Source organism: Bos taurus, chromosome 21, assembly GCF_002263795.3.
Source record: "Bos taurus isolate L1 Dominette 01449 registration number 42190680 breed Hereford chromosome 21, ARS-UCD2.0, whole genome shotgun sequence".
Lineage (NCBI taxonomy): Eukaryota > Metazoa > Chordata > Mammalia > Artiodactyla > Bovidae > Bos > Bos taurus.
Window position 1 is genome coordinate 33379392 of NC_037348.1, and position 24049 is coordinate 33403440.

At 45.9% G+C, this 24049-nt stretch overlaps 1 protein-coding gene across 2 annotated transcripts in view; it reads left to right on the top strand.

Moving 5' to 3' along the window:
* Window positions 1-4721: 4721 nt before the first annotated feature.
* Window positions 4722-24049, top strand: part of SIN3A (SIN3 transcription regulator family member A) — a 67364-nt gene continuing 48036 nt past the window's right edge. The window contains exon 1 of one of the 2 annotated variants that reach the window (XM_015459266.3): window positions 4722-4749. The gene's annotated coding sequence lies outside the window, so the exon portion shown is untranslated. Of the gene's footprint in view, window positions 4750-8784; window positions 9065-24049 lie in introns of those variants that run through there. The other variant, XM_002696631.5, reaches the window with a different exon arrangement.

Here is a 24049-nt window from a genome sequence, read left to right on the forward strand (position 1 = left end):
AAGCCTGGGAAAGATTCTGATTACTAGGCAGAAGTAACCAAGGACAAGACCAGGCTGTCTTCGCACACACGGGTGAGAGATGGGGAGTGGCTGGGATGAATGACCAGGATTCAGAAATGGAACTTCACTAGTGATCCTGAGGCAGGAGGTGACAAGGAGGAGACATGAGTGGGAAGTGAAGGAATAGTGCTTGGGCTCCACTTCAACCAAAGCAAGGACCAATTTTTACATATTAGACCTCTGAGTAAGATTTCATTCAAACAAAGGAAACTGCTACCTTAAAAAAAAATCATCAAGAGCAAATACCCAAAAGCAAACAGTTTGAAAGCATAAAGCAGAGTAAACTGAACATATTGTTACATCTTTTTTCTAGATTTGGGCTGAAGTGACCTAGAGGGGTAAACAATGCCAAGTGAGAGCAAGACATTTCAAGGTACTGAATAGCCATCTTAAAACCCAGTTTAAAAATTCCAAGCTTTCAAAATCACCTAGAAACCAAAACATGGCATTGTTCAGTCGCTAAATCATGTCCGACTTTTGCGACCCCATGAGCTGCAGCACATCAGGCTTCCCTGTCCTTCACTATCTCCCTAAGTTTGCTCAAACTCATGTCTATTGAGTCAGGGATGCTCAAAATATGGCATATGTACAACCATATAAGCTATCTTGGCTGCCAGAGAAATGTGGTTTCTAATTTATACAGTGGAATTTTGGGGTCCTTTAAGCCTGTCCTGGTCTCCTGTCAAACTGGAACACCAGGGACTTTGAATGGCCAGGAAGAGGGAGTGTTGACAAAAGGAAAAAAGGACAACCTTTGAGTGCTAGGCATACTTTATTTTTAATCTCACAATAACCCACTGCAGTAGGTATTCTTAGTTTGGTGGTGTTTAGTTGCTAAGTCGTGTTGGACTCATTGTGACTCAATGGACTGTAGCCTGCCAGGCTCCTCCGTCCATGGGATTTCCCGGGCAAGAACACTCAAGTGGGTTGCTGTTTCCTTTTCCAGGGGGATCTTCCCAACCCAGGAAGGGATGGAACCCGAGTCTCCTGCATTGCAGGTGGATTCTTTACCACTGAACAACAATCAGGGAAGCCCTATTCTTAGTTTACAGATAAGGAAATTGAAAAGATTAATGCCTTGCTAAAGACAGTACTAGAATGACTTAGCTACTAGACTTAGCTAGGAAGTGGCTAAACTGGAATTCTGACCAATACCTTAAGCTTTTCCCTTTAAACCTATCAGACGCTTTGGGTTGGGACTGGGAAGCAAGCCTTAGACGCCCCTCACCTGGATATTCCCAAACTGCCAGTGGTCTTTAGCTGGCAGAAATTGTGTCAGCAGGGCCCTAGCACTGACATCTTTTTGGCAGAGCTACTAAAGTGCAGACCCTAAATATCTCTCAATCACCACCTACCATAAGCACCCTAAAAACTGTGATTGAGGGTGTGTGTGTGTGATGCCTAGGAGGCAGGGTGTCAGAAAATGTGACAGTTTTGAGTCTGTGTTGTGAGTTGAGGATGCATGTATGTGATTTGGAGACAAATTGCTTCTTTGGAGAAATTTTTTTTGAAAAGGGCCAGAAATCATTTCAAACTGGCACAAGCTGCTCTTGGAGTCCGGAAGGGAAGGAGTATGGGACAAGAGGGAGGCTGTTTTTCTCAGAAGTCCCAACTTGAATCACGGGTCCTAGTATGTCTAGAAACAGCACGTGGTGGAATGGACAAAGCTCAGGCAGACTCGGTTTGGCAGCTTGGTTTGGGCAAGTCATTCTAGTACTGTGAGCCTCCAGTTTGCTCAACTACAAATATAATTCAACACAAAAGAGGACTCCTGGGAATCAGAACCTGGCTTCCCCCTTGACTTCTCCAAGGCCTTCACACAGACTCATTCACTCTTTTGTTCTCACTGATAATCAGAGTAGGGGTGAGGTGGGGGTGGATGCAACTGTTAGTGAAGCTGGAGGGCCAGTGTCTCCAAATCAAACTTACTAATTTCCCAGAGTCTGGGAGTGGCTGTGTTCTACAGGGATCAATGTACCGAGCCAGAAACAATCACAGGACCTCTTTCAAGGGGCCCCCTTGCCTGATTGCTGGGGACACTGGGGGCTCAGGGGTGCATTAGAGTTACTGTCCTTGAGGAACTCAGTCTAGGGGGTATTCAAGAGGGGATTCCCACCAGGGTGGTACACTTAGGAGGGTAAGGAGTTATCAGTGAAGTCTGGTTCTCTGAGCAGGAGTAACTGTCCTAGTTTGCAAATGCTCCATAAGTAACCTCATTTACAGTATACCCACTGTAGTCGAGGCTTACAGTCAGATGCTTGGGCCTTTGGCCTCCACAGAAGTTCCAAACCTCACTAGGTGTATTAAAACACGTTTTTATCATCACATGTGATCTGCATAACGGTATGGACTGCTCTGTGAACTTCTTGTACGGGACAGGAGGGTGAACCACAGGAAATAAGAAGACCAAGTGGAAACCATGGGGCTCAACTTCCAGACGAATGTTCTTTCTGCGCTATTACTCTCCCTCATCTTACATTCACACAGTATCTGTTACGGTTTCATTTAGGGCAGAGCATCTTGGGAAATAAAGCCCAAATCTGAGATAGGGCTCCAAACACCATGAGATCTCTGTTCTGATATAGAAAAACTTGGTCTTCAGTCTAAGGGTCCCCCAGGCTGAGAATGTACTCCAGCCTCCATGGCCCTGCCAGATGCTGGGCCTCTCCCACTGAATACACAATCTTCACCTCCTGGTTTTTCCTTCTTTACTCCCTTTCCTTCAGTAATTCCAACCAAGCTGCCACCCAGATTCTAGTCCCTATACCTGAGATGACCTACTTCCCTTCCCAAATCAGTGTTTCTTCCCACCTGCTCTCCTTAGTAGCAAACTTCCCTCCCCATTAGAGTCCCCCCACCCCCATGAACTCTGAGGGAGGGAAGGGTCCTTACAGACTATCTTTCTACTCCAATTTTTCACCCACCCCTATTTTTGCAGAAGAAAAACAGGCCCAGAGGGAGAAAGGGACTTGCCTAAGGATATACTGCTAAATCACTGGCCTTGCTACCCAGATGGCTGAAGCACTAGCCTTAAGCTCTTGTACCTCTTTGCACACCAGCCACTGCCAACTTTCCCTCCATAACCCACAATGATCAGTCACCCAGTCCTCTTGAGGCTTTCTCAAACACATCTCCCCATTTTTATTCCTGCTTACCCATTGCCACTGCCCTAGTCAGGTCTTCCTTGTATTTCACCTGAATTGTTGGGGCAGCCTAACTGGCAGCAGGCTACCCTATTCTGCCACAGGATTTAAAGGCCCTTCGCATTCTGACACCCCACCTTATCCACACTAGCTTCCTTTACTGAATATCTCAACTGGTCTTTCTTGCTCATTCACTGTGTAACCTGGCCCCAGGGTCAGCTCTGTTGAGCACAGGCATGTGGCGTAGCCTCACCATCCCCCCCCCCCCCGCCCCCTCCCCCCCGGCCATACACACACACACACACATTACAAATGATCCAGGGAAGCATCTGAGTCAGAATTTTGATTTTAGGGCTGCTGAAAGTAGGAAGGGTTTCTGGAATGGGGGACCAGGAGAGAGAGAAGAAACATCTTGGCTCCCTCCACTCCCTCCCACCAGAATATGTACCTCTGTAGTCTTCAACCCGGTCATTACAAGCCTTTCTGCCTCACCTTGCTGCTTGTAGGCACCCTTCTTTCAACCCACCCTCAGAATTCATCCAGCTGCTGGGATGTTGAGCATCTTAAATGGTAGTTCTGGGCCTGTGGTCCTGTGACCCAGCATGCTGCTTGTACATTCTGCTATACAAGTCTAAGAATTTTAACAAGGTAGAAAAGTCTTCTGCTCTTTGACTCCATCTTTCCAACTCTGGTTTTCGTTACTATAGCCACACTTGGAGAAGCTTTTAATACGGCTTTGCATTTATCATTTTGTGTGTTTTGCTGAAAATGAGTTAGTTGCCCCTCCGTTTCTGCCTGAGTGCCACCTCCTCCATGAAGGCTTCACCCAGTTTTCCTCAGCTAGAAGAATCTCCCTGCTCTGAGCCTCTGGAGGCGTCTCTACATACATTTCCAAATTGCCTTAGCTCTTTCTGTATCCTCTCTTCAGCTAGGTCTGAAGCCCTACGAGGGCACAGAGTGAGCATCTCATTCAGTTTCTGTAATGGCAAAAAGCAGCAGGTGCGGTATGAATGTGTCTGCCTCACCCCTGTAGGTGCTCAGGCAAGTGCCTGTTACCCCGAAGGCAGGACTTCCCGCGTACACAGCTCAGTTTTTAGGCAGGCGCCGGACACGGTTAGGTTACACAGCCAGGGGAGTCGGGACATTCCAGTCAGTCGCTAGGGTATCCTCACCCGCCCCCTCTGCCCAGTTCCAAATGGGGTGTGTGTAAGAAGGATGTGGGGGCCGGGTAGCCCCAATAGCTCCTCCTCCAGGTTCACCCAGCGGATCTTCGAGTCCCAGGAGGTCTCCTTCCAGTCCAAGGGCCTCAAGTAACTCCAAGCGGCGGTGCGGTAGAGAAGGGGCCCTCTGCCATGGTTGCGCCTCCCACTCAGAGCTAGTTTAATTAATTTATTTCTATTTTTTGGAGGGAGGGGGCGTTCAATGAAGGGGAAGAGGTGGAGCAAGGGGAGGAGGCGGGCCCAGGATGACTGACGCGAGCACCAGGGAGCCAATGGCCCGTGGGGGGCGTTCCCCCCCATTCAGGACTCCTCGCCTGGCTCGGAAGGTATGTTAAACAGCTGCTTTTAATTTGGTCTCCCCAATCTCGGGCGTTTGGGGGGCTTGTTTGCCGGCCGGTCCCTTTGACCAGTCAGCCATGGTGCAGGCGCCGCGGGCCCTGGGACGGAGCTAGGGGAGGCTTGGAGTCCGGCGGCCGAGGGAGGCGAGGGGCAGGCCAGGAAGGAGAGCTCTTGGCGCCGCCCGCTCGCCAGTGTGTGTTTCCAAGCCGGGCCAGATCCGCGGGGAGGGGGTCGGCCCGACCCGGGGTCGCCAGTGTGCCGGCCGTGCTGCCTAGTTTATTTCACCGAGCGGTCGGTTTCGGTAGGTTTCGGCGGCGGGCTGGGTAAGGGGCCGGCAGGAGGAGATCCCTCGCGCTCCTGGAATGCCTTAAAAAATTATTGTAAAGAAGAAAAAAGGGGAGATTCCGTACACCGACTGGAACCGGGCCCGAGCTGCGGCGCGCGGGCTCGGCAGGGGGCGGCGGCCTGAGCTCAGCCGGCCGGGCCCACCAAACCGCCCGGAGTTGGTCGAGAGCTGGAGTTAGCGAGCGAGCCCAGGCCCGCAGCTTTCCCCGCTAACCACGCTGGGCGAGGGCGGCAGCCGCCCAAGGGTTTTGTTTCTGTCCGCAAACTTGTCGGAGGGGGCGGTGGGCGCGCTCAGAAGAGGCGCGGGCTCCTGGGCCCGCGGTTGTTATGGACTCTGGGGGCGGGGGCAACGCCGGACTTGCGGGAGGGGCGGTCGGGGGCGGGGGAGGCCACCGGAAAGAGCCCCAGCGCCTCGGCAGTAGACCCATGCGCCGGTGTGAGCTCTCCGAACTCCAGGGCCGTGGCAGGAGAGCCAACGTTCGGCGCCGGAACCCGGCCCGGGGGTGTGGAAAACCTCCAGGAACTCGTCGGCTTCGACCCGCAGCCCCAGCTGATCCCTTTGCAAACATGGAGCTGCCTCCTTCCCCGCCCACCCCAAGGCGGCGACGGCGGCTCCTTTCCCCTCCCCCTGCCGTGCTGCTCGCCCGCGGAAGGGGCGGGGGCGGGGGCACCGGCGAGTGAGCGCGCCCACGAGGGGGTAGCCTGAAAGGGGCAGTGAAGGTCGGAAACTGGGCAAACAGTCTCCACGCTCGGAATCGGGAAAAGGAAATGCATCAGCGGGCGGGAGGGGCGCGGGGGGCGCGCCTGTCAACCGGGATGGCGGCCGCGGGCTGGGGGGCGGGGCGCCGGCGCGAACCGCGGAGCTCGGGCGGGGCGACGCCAGGAGAGAAGGCGCAGGGGCCCGGCCCTTGGAGCGCCAGACTACCCCTGCTTCCACTCCTTGGCCTAGCCTGTTTACTATACTCCGGCGACGGCTTGTGCAACCGGCCTAGAGGCGAACTGAGGGGCGGGGCCTTCCCTTCTCTCTTCCACCCGGTCTCGGGCTTCTTCAGAGGGCCCGCCTTCTCTTGTTTTCCACTGGCTGGGCGAGGCTCCCTTTTTTCCTGCTCGGTTGTTGATTGGATGACATTCTTCCCAGCTCCGCCTATCGGAGGCCGGGCTGGAGTTTAAGTTGCTAGGATTTTTTTCCGTGAAGGGCGGAGGGAGGATTCCTGCGGCTTACGTGAGGCGCAAGGGTCCGCCCCTACTTCTGATTGGTGGGGTGGATAGTCCCGCCCCCTACGGGGGAGCGAGCTTGGAGGGGGAAGTCCAACCCTGTTCCCCGCCCCCTCCCCTAGCGTGTGTGCGCGCTCAGCACATGTGTAAGGCGCGCCTTGCTCCTTCGAACAGTCCTCCCGCCCGGAAGTCCCGGGCTTGGAGCTCTTGGCAAGGGGGGCGGGGAGAGCCGAGAAGGCACACGATGTTTCCTCCAAGGCTCGAGATCTGGTAGCCTTCGCTTTGAAGTTAGGGGTTGACGGTGTAGGGTGGCTTTGGGGGGCTTTGCTCTCGCGGTTCTGCAAGGGTTGGGAGGAGGAGGTGTGGTCTGTCCTTCCTCGCCAAGTACTAAAGTTCTGACCCTGCATCCTGGCTTTTCTCGCGACTCAACTTCCCGGAGACCGCCCTAAGCCTAAGGTTCAGAACGCTGCAGACGCTGCCAAGTGCGTTTTCCTTCCAGCACAAGGCAGCCGCTGTCCTTACTAAGCTTTATCAAAACCTCTGAGCAACCTAGGATTGCCGTGGATGCTTTAGGCAATATCCAGGGCAGCTCATCCCCTGCTGACAGAGAAGTCGAGAGCGGCCCAATTCTGCTAGAGTTCCAAATGGTTCTTGATGTCCAGGTGGGAACGCCGTGTGGCACCCAGTGCAAGGAGAGGAGGAAGACCCAGTTCTGCATATTTGCCGCTTCTTCGTAACCTCCTAGAGGTTTGGCCTGGGGGTCTCGTTTGTTTCGTACGTGTGACTTGTTTTTTGAGCTCCGTCCTGGGGCAGGGTTTGGCTCCCAGGGAGATTGTTCCCATCTGTCGGCTATTGATGAAGTTCACAGTTCGCTGCCTTGTCCTTCCGGTTTGGAGTCCGGCCCACCTGTTGCCAGCGCTCATTTCTTGTGGTCTCCGGCGGATTACGGAGGAAGGACAAGAAAGGACCTGGGAGTGAGCTACCTGGGGCCTGCCTCTTGGATACGGACTCGGCTCTCTTAGAGGAGTAGCCTTTTTGCGGAAGAGAGCGGGAAAACTCTAGTCCCGCCCCCTCCTCTCCTGGCGCTCCATGAGCGCCCCCCAAAGCAAAGCCAGCGTCAGTTCGCCCTATTTAGTGAATAAATAAAAGCCACCTAGATATCGCTAGCACCTCGTCTGTGTTCAAGACCATATTACCTAAACTGAGAGGGCCTAGGAACTGTCCTTAACACTCACTGACCAAGGAGGAGGGAACAGCTGTTCTTATTCCGTTTCCAACTCTGGAGCTTTTATCATTTCTCTGAAGTGTGGTGCAAGATTCATTTATGCCATGGCCTGTTTGGTCTCCTCAGTTCGTCGAGTCTGATGCCTCCAGATCTACCCTGGAGATCGCAATTGCCGTACGCTTCACGCTCCGCCTTTCAGAGGCTTGCCAGGGCGTTGGCTGTTAGAGCCCTGCCCTCATTTTGGTTATCTCCGCCCTCTTAGGACTGCATATTCAGGTTTAGGGAGTGTCGGTGTTAAAAGTATGCAGCCACCCCTAGCTGCGGGCTGAACAACCGCTGGAGCTCTTCCTCGACTTTGATCTCCAGCCCTTAATTCTGTATTCTACTTACTGAAAGGAGCTGTCGGCTGCTCTGCGTATTTGTGTCTACAAAGAGGCATTCTGCAGAAATGTAAATTGTAGAGAACTGGATGGGAAGGATGAGATTCTCTTTCCCTTTGTAAGGGGGTCCTCCACGGTGGCAATGCTGCTGCCTCTCCCTTTCAGATCCCAAGGCATCGGATTCCCGCTGCTGCGCTCCGCATCACCTCCTGTTACAGGCCCTGGAACTCTCTGCGCTTCAGTCTCTAGTGTAAACATTCCACAAAAGGACTGCTAAGGTTCAGCCTCCTCGCGCAGGGCGGAGTCAGCTGCTTCCTAGACGGGCATCCTGGCCAATAGAGGCTCCTACCGGCGCCGAGATAGCCAGTCTGATGGTTGGAGGCGGGGCCTGGCCCGGCAGTGCGGTAGGAGGAGCCTGCTCACGGACATTTTACCCCACATCGGTTACTTACCTTCCTGGGGCAGCCGGAGAGCTAGGGGTAGCCTTCCAATGCGGTGACCGGCGAGGGCGGGAGCCGAGTTTTTGGGCCTGTAGCTGAGACGGCACGGGGCGGGACATGTAGAGTCCTCCAATAAGATGCGAAGAGCTTCCCTGTTTCCTCCAATAGTATTGTGGCTTGGGGGTGGGATTCAGCAATTCGTCTCCAATAGGCGGGGTTGAGTTAGGGAAGCTCCCCGCCAATAGGGGCGTGGAGAAGGTGAGCGGCTCCCCCCCTCTACCCTCCCAGCCGGGGGGGAAGGGGCGGGCATCAGAAGGCAGAGCACAGCGATTGGCTATATCTTTGACGGGCGGATAGTACGGCCTGTGCGGAGCGAAGTTGAGTCTTCCCTCTGCGGGGCGGGCCGGGCGAGTGGGCGGGATTTCCCGGGTAACAGAGAAGCGGCCGCGGCGGTAGAGGCGGCGGAGACGGTTTCTCCATCTTCCCCCCCTCCCCTTCCCCCCTCGGAGTTTCCCTCCCTCCCTCCCTCCCTCCTTCCCAGTCTGGGCACTGGGGCCTGTGACCGCTCCGTTAGCGGAGGGGCGGCTGCCAGTCCGCTTTGGCGGGCCTGTGCTCCGCGCGGTTCTTGGGGCCTCCCTGCCCCAGAGGCTCACGCCGAGAGGGACACGCAGTGAGGAGCGGCCGAGGCAGCTTTGCGGTGAGAGCACGCCGGGCCGGGGTCGGGGCGGGGAGCCTGGTGGCGGGTAACGCCGGAGCGAGGGTGTGTATTTGGGGGGGGCTGACCTCCTCGGCTTCCCGTAGAGCAGGAGGGCGGGAGGCGTGTGGATGTGTGAGGGGGGTGGGGGGCGGAGCGGGGTAGCTCTCGGTGCGGGAGGGGGAGGAGAGCGTAGTCCCGGTGCGCGCGGAGGGGGCGGGCTCTCGCGCCGCCGCTCAGGGGCGGGGCCGGCGCGCGCGTGCGATTGTGGAGAAAGGGGCGGGGCTGGGCCCTATGCTGAGTGCTCTTTGCCGCCGACCACCCCTCCAGTCTTCCCTGGTTGGGCGGGGCCTCGGCTGGGCGGCCTAGCACTGGCCTGCTGGGGCTGGGACACGGGCTGGGGGTCTCCCGCCTGTGGCTTCGGGGCGCGGCAGGGAGGGGGCGTGAAATCTGGCTTCCTCCGCCTTCCTGGGATCCGGTTGGCCGGAGGGGCCGTACGGAGCGGCGATGCCACTCCCCCTGGCCGTCCTCCCCCTTTCCCGGGTTTCCGCCTCCTTGGCAAGTGAGGCGGGGCTCGGGAAAGCCCGCTGTCCTGTCTGGCTGAGAGTCGCGGCGCCTAGATCTGCCCCGCCCTACGTCTCCATGGGGTGGGAGGAGCCCCCAGACTGCGATCTGTAGAGGTGTCAGGACTTTCTCCTGTGGCTCGGCCAAGCCTTTTGCCGGGGCCCGAGAGTCAGGTGCCAGAGCTGTTGTCTCTGCTTTACTCGGTGCAGCATGGATGGCACTGTGCAGCCTGGAGAGTGGGAGCGTGGTCCACTTCACTGCCCTCTTGGTTGTAATTCTTGGGGCGAGGTGCTCAAGGTCCTTTCGTTGCAGTCTGCGGTCGAGGGCTGCTCGTGCTGAGACCGTGCTTCCGCAGCGGTGCTGGTTGGGGGGAGGGGCGGAGAGTCATCAGAGACTAGAAATGTGGCCGGGGACAACCTTTCCTGGAGTTCCCTTGATGTTGGGTTACCGAGGCTGAACGGGGCGGGGCTTCCTCTAAGCCAATGGGATGGTGGGTAGTTAGTTAGACTTGGCCACTGTTTCTTTGCCATAGAACTTCAAATCCAGTTAGCCAAGGGAAGGCTGAGAAAGCTTCTCTTCACAAGACTGAGATTTAGAAAAGGAAGTGTTGGATTTGCATTTTACTAAATGATTTTTTTTTTATCAAAAACGGTAATTAAAAAAAAACCCTGAGACTTTGAATAAAATATTCCAGTTTCTTCAGCTCCTGCATTTTTTGAATGCCCTAATTGTACAGCTGGTCTGCTACTTAATTTCACAAATAAGTAAGTTGCCCTTTAGGTAACTTTAGGTGTTCTTGAAAAATCTGGTTTTATGTAATTCTGTTAGAACATCTAGACCACTTTCTATTTATATTTATAAAGCATAATGTTCTTACCCTATTTTATTAGAGAAGGGTGAATTTGAGGCTAGTGTATTGAGCCTTATGTATGTGACTTATGTACTCTTGCCCTGCAGTCTGTATTTGGAAATTGCTTTAGGACATTTCAAGGTTAATGAACCACTTTATTTGAGGATTTTGCGTGGAGTTGAGACATTCTTTTTTTTTTTTAATTTATTTTAATTGGAGGCTAATTACAATATTGTAGTGGGTTTTGCCATACATTGACATGAACCAGCCGTGGGTATACATGTGTCCCCCATCCTGAACCCCCCTCCCACCTCCCTCCCCATCCCATCTCTCAGGGTCATCCCAGTGTACCAGCCCTGAGCGCCGGAGACATTCTCTTTTCTTAAGAGGAAATTACTTGTGTTTTCGATATTTTTCATGAGAAAATAAACATGGGACAGATATGTTTGTTTATTCCTTAATATCTTATCAAGCCCTCTGGCTAGTTAGCTGAAGTGAAGTGAAGTTGCTCAGCCGTGTCCGACTCTGCGACCCCATAGACTGTAGCCTATCAGGCTCCTCTGTCCATGGGATTTTCCAGGCAAGAGTGCTGGAGTGGATTGCCATTTCCTTCTCCAGGGGATCTTCCCTACCCAGGAATCGAACACAGGTCTCCCGCGTTGCAGGCAGACGCTTTACCGTCTGAGCCACCAGGGAAGCTAAACTGAAGTTGGATTCTGGATTTGTGCTTTGCTCATTTGGGACTGAGAGCTTGGTGTCCTGTGCTATACTCATGTGAAGAGATTGAGTCCCACCTTCTTAGCTAAAGAAGTAGCAGTGGCAACAGTAACTTTAATTTGGTTAGTGGTGACTGTAGTAGAGTGTGTTAGTGCTGTGGAGACACGAAACCTGGGTATTTTCCCTGTTTCTATAAACTGATAAAGTTGGTGAAAATAGCAGAGAATTTCCATTGAGGAAAGTTTGGTCAGCACATAATTCCCACTATTTGTAATGCTGTGTGCTGGGAAACATAGAAGACCTAATTCATGCCCTTGAAGACTGAGCCAGGGTCAGAAGTCCCACGTAGACTTTAAGATTTCAAGTAAGAGCCTAAATAACACTGTATTAAGAAAGTTAATATCAAATATCAGTATCATATAGTTTTGTCAAAGACCCTAGATAGATTTGCATTTTGTAATTAAGGTTTCACCTAAACAGTTTAGAAAAAAAAAAACTTTTTTTTTTTTTTAGGACGGAGTTATGTAGTAATTTGATAAGATTCCTGGCAAAACATAATCCTGTTTGCATCTTCAGTGCAAACAGACAAGATGCTGAAGATCTTTGCCAGGCTGATGTTAATGGCTGTGAATTTTAGTTGGAATTAAAAGATTGTATCCATGGCATTCAGTAATCTAGGGCAGTGCTTTCAAAGGCTTTCTTACTCTTCTGGATAACTCTATCAATCAAGAATTTGTTAAGCTTTATTTTCTATAGAGTCTTATAAAGATGATGTTAAATGCTTTTTCAAACTACACTTTGTCTCTCTTCTTGAGTAATAATAAGAACTTAACACTTACTGAGCTCTTTACTATGCCCCAGGCACTGACTTAAGTATTAAACATTTATTAATGTTTAATGCTGACTACAGCACTGTGTAGTAGGTACTATGAAATCTGTTTTAAAGATGAGGAAACAGTGGGACAGAGAAGTTAGACATATGGTAAATGGCTAATCCAGAATCTGAACCCAGGCATTCTGGTTATAGAGTCCAGGCTCTTAATGCTATACTCCAGCTGCCTCTGGTCTAAGGATAGTAAATGGAGAAGGAGCAGTGTGGTGTTTGTTTTTTTTCTGGTTGTAGTAAAACATATAATATAAAATTTACAATTTCATCTATTTTTAAATGTGTGATTCAGTGACATTAAGTGCATATACATTGTTGCGCAATCATCACTTCCATCCACATTTCGTCTATCCATATGATAGATGTTTGGTTGTTTCCACTTCTTGTCTAAGTGGAATAGTGTCTATTCCACTTCTTGTCTATGCTGCTGTGAACATGGATGGATAAATATCTCTTCAAGTACCTACTTCGCATTCTTCTATGTATATACCCGGAAGTGAAATTGCTAAGACATATGATAATTTTATGTGTAATTTTTGGAAGAAGCAGGAATGTGCTTTTGAAGGCACTTTTGAAGGGTAAGATTGAGCTTCAGATTCTAAAGGTAAAATGAGTCAACATGCATTGTTGACCACCTTTTTTAAGTTCAGGTATAGTTGATGTACAGTATTGTATAAATTTCAAGTGTACAACACAATGATTCACAATTTTTTTTAAGGTTATTGAGCATCTTCTTAAATAGCTCTGGATTGACACAGGAAGAGTCTTTGTCCCTGAAAAGTTTACATTCTTAGAAGGAAAGGTAAATATACATATAATGTGATTTTTACTACACGCCAGTATAGTTTGAATGTATAAGAGGCAAGTACAGAGAGCTGTAAGGAATTCAGCGGAGAGCCCAGCTTTTGGTGGGAAGAGGAAGAAGGGACACTGAATAAGAAACAGGAGGGAGGAGTCTGAAATCAGAGCCAGTTTAAGGGAGTTGTTAGACATCTCTCAAAATACCCCAGAGAATGCTTTGGAGTGTTAAAAAGGATGGCATTGTATTGAAAATGGCACGTGGATTGTCTGTCTTCCAGAGTTTGTGAATCCTTTTCTCTTCAGTTGGCAGATGTGATTGCTTCCCCTGCTTAGGAAGGTAGTTAAGAAGCACAGGGAAGAAATTATGAACTTCGGGTAACTTCTTGTTACTCTGTTAAGCTCAAGATACTTTATTAATATGGGCAACTGTTATTTCCTAATACTTCTTTTCCTCCACCTACCTTCCTGTTTCTGTTACTTTAATAAGTGAGTAGTCAAAGTAGTATCTTAGGATTTTAATATTTTTCTTGTTACAGTTTAATTAATTCCTGGTTTTTGTTTTTTGTTGAGATGAAGGTCAAATAATGAGATGCATCCAGCAACATACTTGGGTAGTCTGAGTTCTGAATATTTCAAGGAGTTTTGTTTTTCTGGCAGATATCTTTTAAATTTTGAATTTTAATTATCTTTATACAATTATCTGTCCAATTGTCTTTTAACAACACATTAAAAACCTTTGACTTCTCTTCAGTTATGTAATTTTCTTTTGGGGTCTGTTTCTTCAAAAGGGAAGCCCTTCTCCCCTAAAGTCCCTAAAGACATGCCCAGTGGAATTTGTTGTCAGATATAACCAAATGCATATTTTTTTTGTCCTTGTATATTTGCAGGACAGCAACCTGATACTGATTTTCCTCAGGGAGAGCTGCACCAGCAGCTCACAGTTCATATAGATTGGGACTATTTTCTCCATAGCCTCAGTGTCTAGGACAGTCCTGGCATACAATAGGTCATAGATAAGTAGTTTACAAACTGAACTCTGATGACATTTTATAGTTTGATAACTAGAGGACATCCTGGAGTGTGAAGTCAAGTGGGCCTTAGGAAGCACTACTGTGAACAAAGCTAGTGGAGGTGATGGAGTTCCAGCTGAGCTATTTCAAATCCTAAAAATGATGCTGTTAAAGTGAGATGGTTACATGACATCACTGACTCAATGGACATGAGTTTGAGTAAGCTTTGGGAGTTGGTGATGGACAAGGAATCCTGGCATACTGCAGTCCATGGGGTCGCAAAGATTTGAACACAACTGAACAACTCAACTGAACTGAAAGTGCTGCACTCAATATGTCAATAAATTTGGAAAACTCAGTAGTGGCCACAGGACTGGAAAAGGTCAGTTTTCATTCCAGTCCCAAAGAATGTTCACACTACCACACAGTTGCGCACATTTCACATGCTAGCAAGGTAATGCTTAAAATACTTCAAGTTAGACTTCAACTGTACATGAACCAAGAAGTTCCAGGTGTACGGACTGGGTTTAGAAGAGACAGAGGAACTGGAGATCAAATTGCCAACATCCGTTGGGTCATAGAGAGAGCTATGGAATTCCAAACAAACATCTACTGCTTCATTGCCTATGGTAAAGCTTTTGACTGGATCACAACAAACTGTGGAAAATTCTTGAAGAGATGGGAATATCAGACCATCTTACCTTCCTCCTGAGAAACTTGTCAAGTCATTCAGGTCAAGAAGCAACAGTTAGAACCAGAAATGGAACAATGAACTGGTTCAAAATTTTCAAAGGAGTACATCAAGGTTGTGCATTATCACTCTGCTTATTTAACTTATATACAGAGTACATCATGCAAGATACCAAGCTGGATGAAGCACAATCTGGAATCAAGATTGCCGGGAGAAATATCAATAACCTCAGGTATGCAGAAGACACCACCCTTATGGCAGGAAGCAAAGAGAAACTAAAGAGCCTCTTGATGAGGGTGAAAGAGGAGAGTGAAAAAGCTGGCATAAAACTCAACATTCAAAAAATTAAGATCGAGGCATCCAGTCCCATCACTTGATGGCAAATAGATGGGGGGAAAAAATGGAAACAGTGGCAGATTTATTTTCTTGGGCTCCAAAATCACTACGGATGATGACTGCAGCCATGAAATTAAAAGACGCTTGCTCCTTGGAAGAAAAGCTCTGACAAACCTAGACAGTGTATTAAAAAGCAGTGACATCACTTTGCCGACAAAGGTCCATCTAGTCAAAGCTTTGGTTTTTCCAGTAGTCATGTACAGATGTGAGAGCTGGACCATAAAGAAGGCTGAGCACCAAAGGATTGATGCTTTCAAATTGTGGTGCTAGAGAAGACTGAGAGTCCCTTGGTCTGCAAGGAAATCAAACCAGTCAATCCTAAAGGAAATCAACTCTGAATATTCATTGAAAGAACTGAAGCTGAAGCTCCAAAGCTTTGGCCACCTGATGCGAAGTGCCGAGTCATTGGAAAAAACCCTGATGCTGGGAAAGATAGAGGGCAAGAGAAGAAGGAGGTGACAGAGTATAAGATGGTTGGATGGCATCACTGACTTAATGGACATGAGTTTGAGCAGACTGTAGGAGATAGTGGAAGACAGGAAAGCCTAGCGTGCTGTTGTCCATTGGATTGCAAAGAGTCAGACATGGCTTAGTGACTAAACAACTAGAGGATACCTCTGTTTAGTTGGCAGTTGGCTTCAAAATTAGTTGGGCTTTTATTGGTAGGAATTTCTAACTGATCCATCTCCTTTTAGCTCCTCCCTTTTGCTTTTGTTTTCCTCACGCACACTTCTTTGTGAGTGCCTGCATGTTAGTTGTATTTACCAGCATCGTGGTGGTGAATGTTTCCTCAGTCCTGTTGATACCCTCCAGGGCTAGGCTTGCTGACTTGCAGGCTGTCGAAGGATATACAGAGACACAATCCCTTATTTGCAGCTCTGAAATACAAGTATTTTTGTTTGTTTTGGTAAGTTTGGAATTCAGAGGCACAACTTCCAAATTTTGGTAAGTTTGGAATCTGGTAATAAGGAATTCAGAGGCACAGCCTGATCTGAGCTGTCCCACTTGGTGCAGAAATGCGAATGTGCTTGATTATGGAGAGCTACACTGTGCACCATACGCCTTTCCAAATCTAGGCAATACTGATAACTCAAATTTCTATCACTGGAAACCTCTCCTCTCTACTGTAGAGGAACAAATCCAGTTGCCCACTTCATACTTCCTCTTGGATAGCAAATAGGCATCTTTGACCTCTTTCTTATTCACAGCAGAAAAATACTATTTGCTCTATATTCAAAAAATTATCCAGAATTTGACCACTTAATTCCACCCCCTACCCCCAGCTACAGCAGTGAATGTCACTAACATCTCTCTTTCTAGCTTGGATTATTTCAGTAGCACCTTAACTGTTCTGTTTTGTTACTGCCACTCTTCAATCTGTTTTTAACATAGCAACCCAAGTGATTCTCTGCTTAAAACCCTCCAATGGCTTCCCATTTCAGTATGAGTCTTTATTATGACCTCTGAGAACAAAAGTGTACTCTCTACCCATAACCCCCAACTCCATTACCTTTCTGACTTCATTTCCTACTAGTCTGTCTTTCCTCCATTCTACTCCAACTACATGGCTCTTTCCCTTTTCTTGGAAAATGCCAAGCACATATGTACGTCAGAGTCTGCACTTGCTGTCCCCTCTGCCTGTAATGCTTCTTCTACTGATCCACACATGGCCAGCCCCTTACTTCATTTACTTCATTTCATAAGTTACCTTATTAGTGAGATATTCTTTGGTCATTATTACCTAAAATTTCAAAAATTCTCCTCTGCTTTTTCTTCTTAGCATGTGTCACTGTCTAATATTTTGAACACTGTTATCTTATTTCTCCCACTACAATGTAAACTTCTGGGACTGACTTCTCTGGTGGTCCAGTGCAGGGGGTCTGGGTTTGATCCCTTGGCAGGTAACTGTATCGCACGTGCCGCAGTGGAGAGTTCGCATGCCACAAGTAACTATCCCGCCTGCTGTAAGTAAGACCTGACGCAGGCAAGTAAATAAATATATTTTTTTAAACATGTAAACTTCCTGAGGAAGGAGAAGTTTGTTTTATTTTATTTACATCTATATCCCTGGCTCCTAGAACAATGCCCGACACATAGTATGTGCTTACTAAATATTAGAGGCTGCATTCATATGTGAATGAATGATTTGGTTTCCATCACAGCAAAACACTATCCTAAGCACAGTGGAGGACTGTGATGCTTAAAGATTTGTGTGCCCATGTCTGTGTGGGGGCAGAAATAGAGTGAATAGAATAGAGGGAATATGAGGTGAGTGGCACATCTATCATCCACAGAACCACCTTGAGTTCTGTTCTTTATAATACTTTCTTTAAAGCTGCAGCTTAATCTGTTGTTTTATACTTGCCAGTTAATTTATAGAAACCTTGTCACACGAAGTAAATGTTAATGTCCTTGAGAAGAAGGATACACAATGATTTCCTTTTTTAAAATTCCTCTACTGTTAATATTCAGTTTTTAAAACTTTTCATTTTGAAATAATTTTAGACTTTAAAAACTTGAGAAAATAATACAAAGAATTGCCATATAACCTTCACCCAGATCTCCCAAATGCATCTTACATAAAACTACAATACAGTGATCAAATCAGAAAATGATTTCTTGTCCATTTTTTGCCTATAACATCAGTGTCAGTTAGACCCAATTTTAGTTTTTGAGTTTCTTTTTTGAGCAGTATTAACTACCTGTAAAAATTTATATTTCATGACTTTATTCTTTATTAAAGGTCTTAAAGAATGGAAATCTACTTATTTTCTTTTTAATGGAATAAACTGGCTCTAGCTTTTACCGTTTATACATCTGACCTACGTTGTAGGATCTTGATGACCTTAGTTATCCTATATCTTGAAGCATTTTGGTCTTTCATCATCTTAGGAATTACTTTATTATTACTGATCAATTATTCCCAACTATGCTAAAAAAAACACCTAAAATAATAAGTGGAAGAATGATGAATTGCCTAGAAGGATGTGTTGTGTGCATGCGTGCCTACTCAGTTGTGTCCGACTTTTTGTGACCCCATGGACTATAGCCCACCAGGCTCCTTGTCCATGGGATTTCCCAGGCAAGAATGCTGGAGTGGGTTGCCACTTCCTACTCCAGGGGATCTTCCCTTATCCAGAGATCGAATCTGTATTTTTTCATCTCCTGCATTGCAGGTGGATTCTTTACCACTATACCACCTAGGAAACCCTAGAAAAATGATACAATAGTAAATTTTTAAGTCATCGTTACTGTAGTTTTCTTACTGCTTTGCCCAAAGCATTACAGCATCTTTCAAAAAAGTATAAAAGAAGTTGGGGGATGCCATCTGAAACATTATGTAAGATATTACCAATTGAGTTATCTGAGTGAAGAGTAGATGACAGTTCTTTATGCTGCTATTTTTATAGTTTTTTATAAGCTTTCATTCAACATATTTCATAACCTGTAATCTTTTATTTTCCTCCAATAATGGCAAAGAGGAAAACTAACAGAGGAAGACGTTTCACAGTTATCAGAGGAACTAACAGATGAAAGTAATGGGCACAGTGGGCATCCCTGGTGGCTGGTGGTAAAGAATCCGCCTGCCAATGCAGGAGATGTGGGTTCAGTCCCTGGGTCAGGAAGACCCCCTGGAAAAGGAAATGGCAACTCCAGTATTCTTGCCTGGAAAATTCCGTGGACAGAGGAGCCTGGTGAGCCACAGTCTGTGGGGTCGCAAAAGAGTTAAACATGACTTAGTGAGTAAACAATAACAATGCAACAGATAGCAACACTCTTGGCTATGATGGTGATGGTAGAATTGATTGCATAAGCCAAGCTGATGACTTTGAGGCTTTAGCTGATGATATCCTAGATGAATATTCTCAAACTGAAGAGTTTATGAGTGGACAATATATTTCTGAGGGTAGGGTGCAGGCTAGAATATGATGTCCTCATCCAGGAATCATTCAACTAGAAGGACTTAGGAATGCAGTATTTTCAACAAGAGTGTAAACCATTCCAATTTGCTAAAAGGATGTACAATGGTATTCTTCTACCAAAACTTACTTGACACAGTTTGTAAATGGACAGATGCCCAAAGTTGTGTTTGATGATATGAGGGCAAAAACCAATAAAAACCCCAAAGTAATAATAAGCTAGAACTTTACTTGAGATAAGTCTGTGCATGACAGTTGATGGCTAGTCAGTTGCATTTTAAAGGATATTGCTTATTTTGGTTATATATATCTTCAAATGGAGAAGGAAATGGCAACCCACTCCAGTGTTCTTGCCTGGAGAATCCCAGGGATGGGGGAGCTGCCGTCTATGGGGTCGCACAGAGTCGGACACGACTGAAGCGACTTAGCAGCAGCAGCAGCATATCTTCAAAATCAGAGAGATGTGGACTAAAAATTTGGATTTGCAGCTTAAATTCTCACTGAAATTTCTAATAAAGGTGTTTCTAGCTCAAATGTTTAATGATAAGTTTTTCTGGCATACTGGGGTTAAAGGTAAATCACATGTTGTAAAGAAAGCAGTGTTAGCATCTGCACATACAAGATGATTGTCCTGAATCACCTTTTTAAAAATTGTTGTCACGCTGTAGTATGACATAACTTCACCAAAGCTCACAAAAGGTATATATCAAATGGGATTGTCATTATATTAATCCAGGTTTCTCAGCCGTGGCTCTATTAATATTTGGGACTGAATCACTCTCTGTCGTGGGGAACTGTCCTGTACACTGCAGTGTGTGGTCCCTGGTCTCCATTCATAAGATGCACCCCTCTTCTGGAATTGTGACAACAAAAAATGTCTTCTAACATTGCCAGATGCACCCTGGAGGGGGCAGAATCTCCCCAGATTGGGGAACTGCCTCTTCAGGGAAATGTGAAACTACGTTTCAGGGGAGGCTTGGGCATCGTATCTTGTGGTATTTTGAGGAAAATGGGTTGTTAATTTTGTTGAGTGATTCTTCTAAGTAATGTGGGAAATCTAAATGGATTGACTTTTTCATTCTGGAAACATTTTTTTCACTTTCTAGCAGATTTAAATCCAGAAGTGGATTTTTTGGACAGATTTTGAAGTAGAATGTGACAGGAGTTTTACTGGGTTGAAGTAATTATAGTCACTTGTGCTTTGGCAAAAATTTCTTTACTTTTTAAGAGAAACTTTCCATTTTTTCAAGAGTATTCATTGAAATAAAACTGACCAGGACACATTTTATGTGATTTCATGTGATGTAGTAGGAGAGAATAATTTTAGATTTTTCTTTTACTCTATAAATAAAAGATCTTTAAAGTATGCCTAATTCAAGATAATACTGACACAAAAGCAAGAGGCACTAAAGGGTCAGCCATAAGTTAAGTGCATTTCAAAAAGAAGGTTGTGTGTTAAAACCCTCCATAATAAGGTGGTATGTTCCATGCACACTATTACTTTGAACTTATCTTGACTGAAAAAATTGTTGTTTGCATTTAAGCCAATGTGTGAAATTTAATCTAAATTAAAAGATTCTTTAAAGTTGGACTTTTCCATTTAGATTTTAGTAATTATGAAGAAATTTCTGGATTTCTCAGAGGCCAACACTTTATTGTGGTTAAAGACATTTAGTTTGTAAAACTAGAAAATTGGCTTTTATTTTTCTTGTCCTGAGTGGGTCAGCTTTTACCCTGCCCTTCTGTCTGAACTGTGTCCTGTTCGCGCCTCGTTGTTCTGTCCTGCTCCAGAAGACTCCCCTGCAATGTCAGAATTATCCTGCTCTACTTACTTTATTTGGGAATTATGATTACTTTGCCTGATGATCTGGAGCTGTTCCCACTTTTTATTATAACAAATGACCTGATGACTTTTTAGTGTTCTGTGCTATTGTTTGTTCACATTTGGCTTTCTTTACTAGTTTCTATCCCTTAGAGTGCTTTTTTTTTTTTTTTTCTTTTTAAATTCTGCCTTCTTAGATTAGAGCTTTGATAACAGGGTAACCTCCAAATCTGAAACAGTTGGAGACCATAGTCGCAGATGAAAATCATGTCAACTGAATCGGGGCTTGAAAGTAGTTTTCTAACTCTTGCGGCTCCATCATCTGGTGTTCAGATACTTTATGGTTTCGAATTATACTGTACCTCTCTATAGGGAGGATCCTCTGGTCTGTCCAGTATTTCTACTCCAGATACATCATGTATTCCAAGGAGAAAGAGTATCGACCTTTTTGTTCCTTTAACCAGCTATGTGACCTTGAATAAGTCGCTTAATTTCTTTGATTATCAGTTTCCCTTCAGATAGAAGGCTTTTGAGTGTGCTCAGTCCACAGCAGGGTTGTGAGGAGCTGGTAGCAATCAGATGGGCAGGACTTGGCTGTTGTGGATCAGGGAACGTCCTTGTCGGTGCTGGGGCCCCCACCCTAAGCACAGGGCTTGGCACTCAGGAACTATTTGTAGGATGGATAAATTGACAAAAATTTTATATAGCTATTTACTGCCTATAAGTCCAAGTTACTATAATATTTTAATTCATCCTGTATACTCCCATGGTTCATCCCTAATTTTCAAAATATAACTATTACCTGCTCCGTATAGGATCTTTCTCAGTGTACACATTTCTACTCCCTTCCCAGTTGATAGTGCTTGTTTGTATCACTTGTGAACTAGTTTGTATTATTAGCTTTTCCTCCCACGACTTGATACAACTTTATAGTTGACACCCACATACACACACTACCTGAATTTTACTATTTCCGTTTTTACAGTACTTGTTTTATTATATATCCATCTTTCCATTCCATCATCTGTTAATCCAAACTAATTTCTTGGTGATATTCTAAGAACATTTCGGACATTGGTACACTCTCTTGGGGCCCTCTGCAGTGAAAATACAGAGTCCTAATCACTGGACCTCCAGGGAGTTCTCTATACTTTTATCTAAGTGCTTGAGCATGCATCTCCTTATCTAGACTTCAATACTTGTTTCTAGAATTTACACACAATGAAATGCGAAATCTAAAAAGTACATTGTGTCTGTGTTGAGAGCACACTGTATATACTCTGTAGCTCATTTTTTTCACTATTCTGCCTTTCCCTGTAGATGAACCCTAATCCTTCTAATTACTACATCGTTTTCTAAATATGGATGATCCAGTTTACTTAGCTATTGATAGACATTTAAAATTTTCATACTTTGCTGCAGTGAATTTTGCTGCAGTAAATATACTTGGCAGATATATAGGATAGGGACCTAGAAGTGGAATTGTTAGGTGGTTAAAGGGTATGCACATTTTCAATTTGCTTTAAAAATTTAATAAAAGCCTGGAAGTTGCCAACCAAATAGTCTTTACCAATTACCACCAGTAGTGTCTCCATGTACTCTCACCTACACTGAATATCATCATTCTCTTTTTAATTTTTGCTAGTTCCTTTGGGTAATCATTTTACTTTATATTACTAGTGAGGTTGTATATGGTCTTTCCAACTAGCGTTTTGTTTTTAATCTTTCTGTCGCATCTCATGGTAGCTGAGATCTTAATTCCATGACCAGGGATTGAACCCACCCCCACCACCCACCCACATTGGCAGCATGGAGTCTTAATTAACCATTGAACCATCAGGAAAGTCCCTCCAACTAGCTTTCAAAGTTTTCTAGGGCATGGGTTGAAATCACCTTCATATCTTCATATACCACCTTCATATCTAAATATTTGCTAAATGAATGAATGAGTGTTGCCAGAGCATGCCTGCTGTTGGGTAAGGCTGAAGAAAGGATGAATGAGTAAGTAAGTAAGTAAGTGTGTGAGAAGTTAAAGCAGAAGTTGCTCAACGTGTGTGTGTGTTAAATTAGTAAAGGAACTCTTCTTTCCTGTTTGTCTTCTCTTCTGTGTGAGGTAGGATTGTGAGATGGTTAAGAATCCAGGCTCTGGAGGCAGGTTTCGTGGATTCATAGCTGTGCAACATTGGGCAATTTACTTAATCTTTGTGTTTCAGTTTCCTTATTTATAAAATAGAGAATAGTAGCACCTTGCTTACAGGGTTATTGAATGGATTAAATTATTACTAGTAAATTGACACTCAATATATGCTGCTGTTATGTTAATTATTATCTTTCCCTTCTGCATATGCAGCATTTGAGCATCTGTGATGAGTGTCTGGAAGGTGAGAAATACAGACAAAGTTGGGAAGGACTCTGTCTTGAAGAAGCTTACAGACTTCAGGCTTCTTTAGGGAAGTGGAAAGTCATTTTGACAACCTGGATGATAGGGTGGGATTGAAAGGATATAATTGGTGAGTTAAATTGTCCTCACAATCCGTGAGAAAGAATTTTGAAGGCTAACTTAAGGAATTTGGGTTTTTTTTTTTTCTTTTGCTGTACTGTGTGACTTGTGGGATTTTAGTTCCCCAACCAGGGATTGAACCCAGGCCCCTCAGCAGTAAGGGGCCGAGTCCTAACTACTGGACCACCAGGGAAATCCTGGATTGATGGATTTACAACTGGATTGGATTTGCAGTTGAAGCCAACCATTTTAAAAGCAGTGTAGACTGGATGGGAGAGAGGCTGGAAGGTGTTGGTAACAAAGGACGATAAGGTCCCAAAATGAGGGGTTGCCTGTATGACTAGGGGAGAAGCAATTGATTTGAGAATCATTTCAGGAATAGAATTAAGAGTGACAATTGTTAAAGAAGCAAAGGGCAGTTCACAGAAAGTACAGACCTTGGGCAGCCTCTTCAGTATCATAGAGATGGTCTGGAAGGCAAACTCTAGAGGCAAATTAAGTTAACTACTTTATAGAATCACAGTCACTTTATAAAGGAAATGATATTTTAATAGCTAAAAGATAGGACATGATCTCAGAATAAAGCATAGTTCTCTAATACTTAACCTTTGGAAAATTCACTGCAGCCTCCTCCCCCTTCTTTTTCATCTCCCCATAGACTTGTCCGCAGACCAGCATTTGGGAATAGCTTCCCAGGTGGGGCAGTGGTAAAGAAGCTGCCTGCCAATCCAGGTGACTCAGGTTCAATTTCTGAGTCAGAAAGGGCCTCTGAAGAAGGAAATGGCAACCCCCTCCAGTATTCTTGCCTGGAGAATTCCATGGACAGAAGGG